The sequence below is a fragment of the Palaemon carinicauda genome, chromosome 4 (assembly GCF_036898095.1).
Source record: "Palaemon carinicauda isolate YSFRI2023 chromosome 4, ASM3689809v2, whole genome shotgun sequence".
Taxonomy (NCBI): Eukaryota; Metazoa; Arthropoda; class Malacostraca; order Decapoda; family Palaemonidae; genus Palaemon; species Palaemon carinicauda.
This window is the reverse complement of record NC_090728.1, coordinates 65,320,931-65,330,930: the sequence shown is the minus strand read 5'-3', so window position 1 is coordinate 65,330,930 and position 10,000 is coordinate 65,320,931.

Genomic DNA, 10,000 nt, shown 5'->3' with positions numbered 1-10,000 from the left:
CAGTGACTAACCCATTCGGCCACGAAGGAAGATAAAAGTCAATGACAATTCTACTGTACTTATACCTGTCGAATTCAAGTATTTTGTACTTAGAATTGAAATCAACCCATCTTCACCATCGTAGCTAATTGGTAGTTTGTTACTTGGCATTCAATTAATGATAAATTTTGCACATTTTTACATGTTTTTCATATTCAAATAAGCCATATATATTTTTGATATATTAATGTCTGGATTCTCTTAACGACCTCGGGATCAAAGCCCCAGGCGAAATCACACAAAGACAAGAGCTTGGCTCCGGCCGGGAATCGAACCCTGGTCGGCAAGCTTATATAGACAGTGACTAACCCATTCGGCCACGAAGGAATATAAAAGTCAATGACAATTCTACTGTACTTATACCTGTCGAATTCAAGTATTTTGTACTTTGAATTGAAATCAACCCATCTTCACCATCGTAGCTAATTGGTAGTTTGTTACTTGGCATTCAATTAATGATAAATTTTGCACATTTTTACGTGTTTTTCATATTCAAATAAGCCATATATATTTTTGATATATTAATGTCTGGATTCTTTTAACGACCTCGGGATCAAAGCCCCAGGCGAAATCACACAAAGACAAGAGCTTGGCTCCGGCCGGGAATCGAACCCTGGTCGGCAAGCTTATATAGACAGTGACTAACCCATTCGGCCACGAAGGAAGATAAAAGTCAATGACAATTCTACTGTACTTATACCTGTCGAATTCAAGTATTTTGTACTTAGAATTGAAATCAACCCATCTTCACCATCGTAGCTAATTTGTAGTTTGTTACTTGGCATTCAATTAATGATAAATTTTGCACATTTTTTCGTGTTTTTCATATTCAAATAAGCCATATATATTTTTGATATATTAATGTCTGGATTCTCTTAACGACCTCGGGATCAAAGCCCCAGGCGAAATCACACAAAGACAAGAGCTTGGCTCCGGCCGGGAATCGAACCCTGGTCGGCAAGCTTATATAGACAGTGACTAACCCATTCGGCCACGAAGGAAGATAAAAGTCAATGACAATTCTACTGTACTTATACCTGTCGAATTCAAGTATTTTGTACTTAGAATTGAAATAAACTCATCTTCACCATCGTAGCTAATTGGTAGTTTGTTACTTGGCATTCAATTAATGATAAATTTTGCACATTTTTACGTGTTTTTCATATTCAAATAAGCCATATATATTTTTTATATATTAATGTCTGGATTCTCTTAACGACCTCGGGATCAAAGCCCCAGGCGAAATCACACAAAGACAAGAGCTTGGCTCCGGCCGGGAATCGAACCCAGGTCGGCAAGCTTATATAGACAGTGACTAACCCATTCGGCCACGAAGGAAGATAAAAGTCAATGACAATTCTACTGTACTTATACCTGTCGAATTCAAGTATTTTGTACTTAGAATTGAAATCAACCCATCTTCACCATCGTAGCTAATTGGTAGTTTGTTACTTGGCATTCAATTAATGATAAATTTTGCACATTTTTACGTGTTTTTCATATTCAAATAAGCCATATATATTTTTGATATATTAATGTCTGGATTCTCTTAACGACCTCGGGATCAAAGCCCGAGGCGAAATCACACAAAGACAAGAGCTTGGCTCCGGCCGGGAATCGAACCCTGGTCGGCAAGCTTATATAGACAGTGACTAACCCATTCAACCACGAAGGAAGATAAAAGTCAATAACAATTCTACTGTACTTATACCTGTCGAATTCAAGTATTTTGTACTTAGAATTGAAATCAACCCATCTTCACCATCGTAGCTAATTGGTAGTTTGTTACTTGGCATTCAATTAATGATAAATTTTGCACATTTTTACGTGTTTTTCATATTCAAATAAGCCATATATATTTTTGATATATTAATGTCTGGATTCTCTTAACGACCTCGGGATCAAAGCCCCAGGCGAAATCACACAAAGACAAGAGCTTGGCTCCGGCCGGGAATCGAACCCTGGTCGGCAAGCTTATATAGACAGTGACTAACCCATTCGGCCACGAAGGAAGATAAAAGTCAATGACAATTCTACTGTACTTATACCTGTCGAATTCAAGTATTTTGTACTTAGAATTGAAATCAACCCATCTTCACCATCGTAGCTAATTGGTAGTTTGTTACTTGGCATTCAATTAATGATAAATTTTGCACATTTTTACGTGTTTTTCATATTCAAATAAGCCATATATATTTTTGATATATTAATGTCTGGATTCTCTTAACGACCTCGGGATCAAAGCCCCAGGCGAAATCACACAAAGACAAGAGCTTGGCTCCGGCCGGGAATCGAACCCTGGTCGGCAAGCTTATATAGACAGTGACTAACCCATTCGGCCACGAAGGAAGATAAAAGTCAATGACAATTCTACTGTACTTATACCTGTCGAATTCAAGTATTTTGTACTTAGAATTGAAATCAACCCATCTTCACCATCGTAGCTAATTGGTAGTTTGTTACTTGGCATTCAATTAATGATAAATTTTGCACATTTTTACGTGTTTTTCATATTCAAATAAGCCATATATATTTTTGATATATTAATGTCTGGATTCTCTTAACGACCTCGGGATCAAAGCCCCAGGCGAAAACAAACAAAGACAAGAGCTTGGCTCCGGCCGGGAATCGAACCCTGGTCGGCAAGCTTATATAGACAGTGACTAACCCATTCGGCCACGAAGGAAGATAAAAGTCAATGACAATTCTACTGTACTTATACCTGTCGAATTCAAGTATTTTGTACTTAGAATTGAAATCAACCCATCTTCACCATCGTAGCTAATTGGTAGTTTGTTACTTGGCATTCAATTAATGATAAATTTTGCACATTTTTACGTGTTTTTCATATTCAAATAAGCCATATATATTTTTGATATATTAATGTCTGGATTCTCTTAACGACCTCGGGATCAAAGCCCCAGGCGAAATCACACAAAGACAAGAGCTTGGCTCCGGCCGGGAATCGAATCCTGGTCGGCAAGCTTATATAGACAGTGACTAACCCATTCGGCCACGAAGGAAGATAAAAGTCAATGACAATTCTACTGTACTTATACCTGTCGAATTCAAGTATTTTGTACTTAGAATTGAAATCAACCCATCTTCACCATCGTAGCTAATTGGTAGTTTGTTACTTGGCATTCAATTAATGATAAATTTTGCACATTTTTACGTGTTTTTCATATTCAAATAAGCCATATATATTTTTGATATATTAATGTCTGGATTCTCTTAACGACCTCGGGATCAAAGCCCCAGGCGAAATCACACAAAGACAAGAGCTTGGCTCCGGCCGGGAATCGAACCCTGGTCGGCAAGCTTATATAGACAGTGACTAACCCATTCGGCCACGAAGGAAGATAAAAGTCAATGACAATTCTACTGTACTTATACCTGTCGAATTCAAGTATTTTGTACTTAGAATTGAAATCAACCCATCTTCACCATCGTAGCTAATTGGTAGTTTGTTACTTGGCATTCAATTAATGATAAATTTTGCACATTTTTACGTGTTTTTCATATTCAAATAAGCCATATATATTTTTGATATATTAATGTCTGGATTCTCTTAACGACCTCGGGATCAAAGCCCCAGACGAAATCACACAAAGACAAGAGCTTGGCTCCGGCCGGGAATCGAACCCTGGTCGGCAAGCTTATATAGACAGTGACTAACCCATTCGGCCACGAAGGAAGATAAAAGTCAATGACAATTCTACTGTACTTATACCTGTCGAATTCAAGTATTTTGTACTTAGAATTGAAATCAACCCATCTTCACCATCGTAGCTAATTGGTAGTTTGTTACTTGGCATTCAATTAATGATAAATTTTGCACATTTTTACGTGTTTTTCATATTCAAATAAGCCATATATATTTTTGATATATTAATGTCTGGATTCTCTTAACGACCTCGGGATCAAAGCCCCAGACGAAATCACACAAAGACAAGAGCTTGGCTCCGGCCGGGAATCGAACCCTGGTCGGCAAGCTTATATAGACAGTGACTAACCCATTCGGCCACGAAGGAAGATAAAAGTCAATGACAATTCTACTGTACTTATACCTGTCGAATTCAAGTATTTTGTACTTAGAATTGAAATCAACCCATCTTCACCATCGTAGCTAATTGGTAGTTTGTTACTTGGCATTCAATTAATGATAAATTTTGCACATTTTTACGTGTTTTTCATATTCAAATAAGCCATATATATTTTTGATATATTAATGTCTGGATTCTCTTAACGACCTCGGGATCAAAGCCCCAGGCGAAATCACACAAAGACAAGAGCTTGGCTCCGGCCGGGAATCGAACCCTGGTCGGCAAGCTTATATAGACAGTGACTAACCCATTCGGCCACGAAGGAAGATAAAAGTCAATGACAATTCTACTGTACTTATACCTGTCGAATTCAAGTATTTTGTACTTAAAATTGAAATCAACCCATCTTCACCATCGTAGCTAATTGGTAGTTTGTTACTTGGCATTCAATTAATGATAAATTTTGCACATTTTTACGTGTTTTTCATATTCAAATAAGCCATATATATTTTTGATATATTAATGTCTGGATTCTCTTAACGACCTCGGGATCAAAGCCCCAGGCGAAATCACACAAAGACAAGAGCTTGGCTCCGGCCGGGAATCGAACCCTGGTCGGCAAGCTTATATAGACAGTGACTAACCCATTCGGCCACGAAGGAAGATAAAAGTCAATGACAATTCTACTGTACTTATACCTGTCGAATTCAAGTATTTTGTACTTAGAATTGAAATCAACCCATCTTCACCATCGTAGCTAATTGGTAGTTTGTTACTTGGCATTCAATTAATGATAAATTTTGCACATTTTTACGTGTTTTTCATATTCAAATAAGCCATATATATTTTTGATATATTAAGGTCTGGATTCTCTTAACGACCTCGGGATCAAAGCCCCAGTCGAAATCACACAAAGACAAGAGCTTGGCTCCGGCCGGGAATCGAACCCTGGTCGGCAAGATTATATAGACAGTGACTAACCCATTCGTCCACGAAGGAAGATAAAAGTCAATGAAAATTCTACTGTACTTATACCTGTCGAATTCAAGTATTTTGTACTTAGAATTGAAATCAACCCATCTTCACCATCGTAGCTAATTGGTAGTTTGTTACTTGGCATTCAATTAATGATAAATTTTGCACATTTTTACGTGTTTTTCATATTCAAATAAGCCATATATATTTTTGATATATTAATGTCTGGATTCTCTTAACGACCTCGGGATCAAAGCCCCAGGCGAAATCACACAAAGACAAGAGCTTGGCTCCGGCCGGGAATCGAACCCTGGTCGGCAAGCTTATATAGACAGTGACTAACCCATTCGGCCACGAAGGAAGATAAAAGTCAATGACAATTCTACTGTACTTATACCTGTCGAATTCAAGTATTTTGTACTTAGAATTGAAATCAACCCATCTTCACCATCGTAGCTAATTGGTTGTTTGTTACTTGGCATTCAATTAATGATAAATTTTGCACATTTTTACGTGTTTTTCATATTCAAATAAGCCGTATATATTTTTGATATATTAATGTCTGGATTCTCTTAACGACCTCGGGATCAAAGCCCCAGGCGAAATCACACAAAGACAAGAGCTTGGCTCCAGCCGGGAATCGAACCCTGGTCGGCAAGCTTATATAGACAGTGACTAACCCATTCGGCCACGAAGGAAGATAAAAGTCAATGACAATTCTACTGTACTTATACCTGTCGAATTCAAGTATTTTGTACTTAGAATTGAAATCAACCCATCTTCACCATCGTAGCTAATTGGTAGTTTGTTACTTGGCATTCAATTAATGATAAATTTTGCACATTTTTACGTGTTTTTCATATTCAAATAAGCCATATATATTTTTGATATATTAATGTCTGGATTCTCTTAACGACCTCGGGATCAAAGCCCCAGACGAAATCACACAAAGACAAGAGCTTGGCTCCGGCCGGGAATCGAACCCTGGTCGGCAAGCTTATATAGACAGTGACTAACCCATTCGGCCACGAAGGAAGATAAAAGTCAATGACAATTCTACTGTACTTATACCTGTCGAATTCAAGTATTTTGTACTTAGAATTGAAATCAACCCATCTTCACCATCGTAGCTAATTGGTAGTTTGTTACTTGGCATTCAATTAATGATAAATTTTGCACATTTTTACGTGTTTTTCATATTCAAATAAGCCATATATATTTTTGATATATTAATGTCTGGATTCTCTTAACGACCTCGGGATCAAAGCCCCAGGCGAAATCACACAAAGACAAGAGCTTGGCTCCGGCCGGGAATCGAACCCTGGTCGGCAAGCTTATATAGACAGTGACTAACCCATTCGGCCACGAAGGAAGATAAAAGTCAATGACAATTCTACTGTACTTATACCTGTCGAATTCAAGTATTTTGTACTTAAAATTGAAATCAACCCATCTTCACCATCGTAGCTAATTGGTAGTTTGTTACTTGGCATTCAATTAATGATAAATTTTGCACATTTTTACGTGTTTTTCATATTCAAATAAGCCATATATATTTTTGATATATCAATGTCTGGATTCTCTTAACGACCTCGGGATCAAAGCCCCAGGCGAAATCACACAAAGACAAGAGCTTGGCTCCGGCCGGGAATCGAACCCTGGTCGGCAAGCTTATATAGACAGTGACTAACCCATTCGGCCACGAAGGAAGATAAAAGTCAATGACAATTCTACTGTACTTATACCTGTCGAATTCAAGTATTTTGTACTTAGAATTGAAATCAACCCATCTTCACCATCGTAGCTAATTGGTAGTTTGTTACTTGGCATTCAATTAATGATAAATTTTGCACATTTTTACGTGTTTTTCATATTCAAATAAGCCATATATATTTTTGATATATTAATGTCTGGATTCTCTTAACGACCTCGGGATCAAAGCCCCAGACGAAATCACACAAAGACAAGAGCTTGGCTCCGGCCGGGAATCGAACCCTGGTCGGCAAGCTTATATAGACAGTGACTAACCCATTCGGCCACGAAGGAAGATAAAAGTCAATGACAATTCTACTGTACTTATACCTGTCGAATTCAAGTATTTTGTACTTAGAATTGAAATCAACCCATCTTCACCATCGTAGCTAATTGGTAGTTTGTTACTTGGCATTCAATTAATGATAAATTTTGCACATTTTTACGTGTTTTTCATATTCAAATAAGCCATATATATTTTTGATATATTAATGTCTGGATTCTCTTAACGACCTCGGGATCAAAGCCCCAGACGAAATCACACAAAGACAAGAGCTTGGCTCCGGCCGGGAATCGAACCCTGGTCGGCAAGCTTATATAGACAGTGACTAACCCATTCGGCCACGAAGGAAGATAAAAGTCAATGACAATTCTACTGTACTTATACCTGTCGAATTCAAGTATTTTGTACTTAAAATTGAAATCAACCCATCTTCACCATCGTAGCTAATTGGTAGTTTGTTACTTGGCATTCAATTAATGATAAATTTTGCACATTTTTACGTGTTTTTCATATTCAAATAAGCCATATATATTTTTGATATATTAATGTCTGGATTCTCTTAACGACCTCGGGATCAAAGCCCCAGGCGAAATCACACAAAGACAAGAGCTTGGCTCCGGCCGGGAATCGAACCCTGGTCGGCAAGCTTATATAGACAGTGACTAACCCATTCGGCCACGAAGGAAGATAAAAGTCAATGACAATTCTACTGTACTTATACCTGTCGAATTCAAGTATTTTGTACTTAGAATTGAAATCAACCCATCTTCACCATCGTAGCTAATTGGTAGTTTGTTACTTGGCATTCAATTAATGATAAATTTTGCACATTTTTACGTGTTTTTCATATTCAAATAAGCCATATATATTTTTGATATATTAAGGTCTGGATTCTCTTAACGACCTCGGGATCAAAGCCCCAGTCGAAATCACACAAAGACAAGAACTTGGCTCCGGCCGGGAATCGAACCCTGGTCGGCAAGCTTATATAGACAGTGACTAACCCATTCGGCCACGAAGGAAGATAAAAGTCAATGACAATTCTACTGTACTTATACCTGTCGAATTCAAGTATTTTGTACTTAGAATTGAAATCAACCCATCTTCACCATCGTAGCTAATTGGTAGTTTGTTACTTGGCATTCAATTAATGATAAATTTTGCACATTTTTACGTGTTTTTCATATTCAAATAAGCCATATATATTTTTGATATATTAATGTCTGGATTCTCTTAACGACCTCGGGATCAAAGCCCCAGGCGAAATCACACAAAGACAAGAGCTTGGCTCCGGCCGGGAATCGAACCCTGGTCGGCAAGCTTATATAGACAGTGACTAACCCATTCGGCCACGAAGGAAGATAAAAGTCAATGACAATTCTACTGTACTTATACCTGTCGAATTCAAGTATTTTGTACTTAGAATTGAAATCAACCCATCTTCACCATCGTAGCTAATTGGTTGTTTGTTACTTGGCATTCAATTAATGATAAATTTTGCACATTTTTACGTGTTTTTCATATTCAAATAAGCCGTATATATTTTTGATATATTAATGTCTGGATTCTCTTAACGACCTCGGGATCAAAGCCCCAGGCGAAATCACACAAAGACAAGAGCTTGGCTCCAGCCGGGAATCGAACCCTGGTCGGCAAGCTTATATAGACAGTGACTAACCATTCGGCCACGAAGGAAGATAAAAGTCAATGACAATTCTACTGTACTTATACCTGTCGAATTCAAGTATTTTGTACTTAGAATTGAAATCAACCCATCTTCACCATCGTAGCTAATTGGTAGTTTGTTACTTGGCATTCAATTAATGATAAATTTTGCACATTTTTACGTGTTTTTCATATTCAAATAAGCCATATATATTTTTGATATATTAATGTCTGGATTCTCTTAACGACCTCGGGATCAAAGCCCCAGACGAAATCACACAAAGACAAGAGCTTGGCTCCGGCCGGGAATCGAACCCTGGTCGGCAAGCTTATATAGACAGTGACTAACCCATTCGGCCACGAAGGAAGATAAAAGTCAATGACAATTCTACTGTACTTATACCTGTCGAATTCTAGTATTTTGTACTTAGAATTGAAATCAACCCATCTTCACCATCGTAGCTAATTGGTAGTTTGTTACTTGGCATTCAATTAATGATAAATTTTGCACATTTTTACGTGTTTTTCATATTCAAATAAGCCATATATATTTTGATATATTAATGTCTGGATTCTCTTAACGACCTCGGGATCAAAGCCCCATGCGAAATCACACAAAGACAAGAGCTTGGCTCCGGCCGGGAATCGAACCCTGGTCGGCAAGCTTATATAGACAGTGACTAACCCATTCGGCCACGAAGGAAGATAAAAGTCAATGACAATTCTACTGTACTTATACCTGTCGAATTCAGTATTTTGTACTTAGAATTGAAATCAACCATCTTCACCATCGTAGCTAATTGGTAGTTTGTTACTTGGCATTCAATTAATGATAAATTTTGCACATTTTTACGTGTTTTTCATATTCAAATAAGCCATATATATTTTTGATATATTAATGTCTGGATTCTCTTAACGACCTCGGGATCAAAGCCCCAGGCGAAATCACACAAAGACAAGAGCTTGGCTCCGGCCGGGAATCGAACCCTGGTCGGCAAGCTTATATAGACAGTGACTAACCCATTCGGCCACGAAGGAAGATAAAAGTCAATGACAATTCTACTGTACTTATACCTGTCGAATTCAAGTATTTTGTACTTAGAATTGAATCAACCCATCTTCACCATCGTAGCTAATTGGTTGTTTGTTACTTGGCATTCAATTAATGATAAATTTTGCACATTTTTACGTGTTTTTCATATTCAAATAAGCCATATATATTTTTGATATATTAATGTCT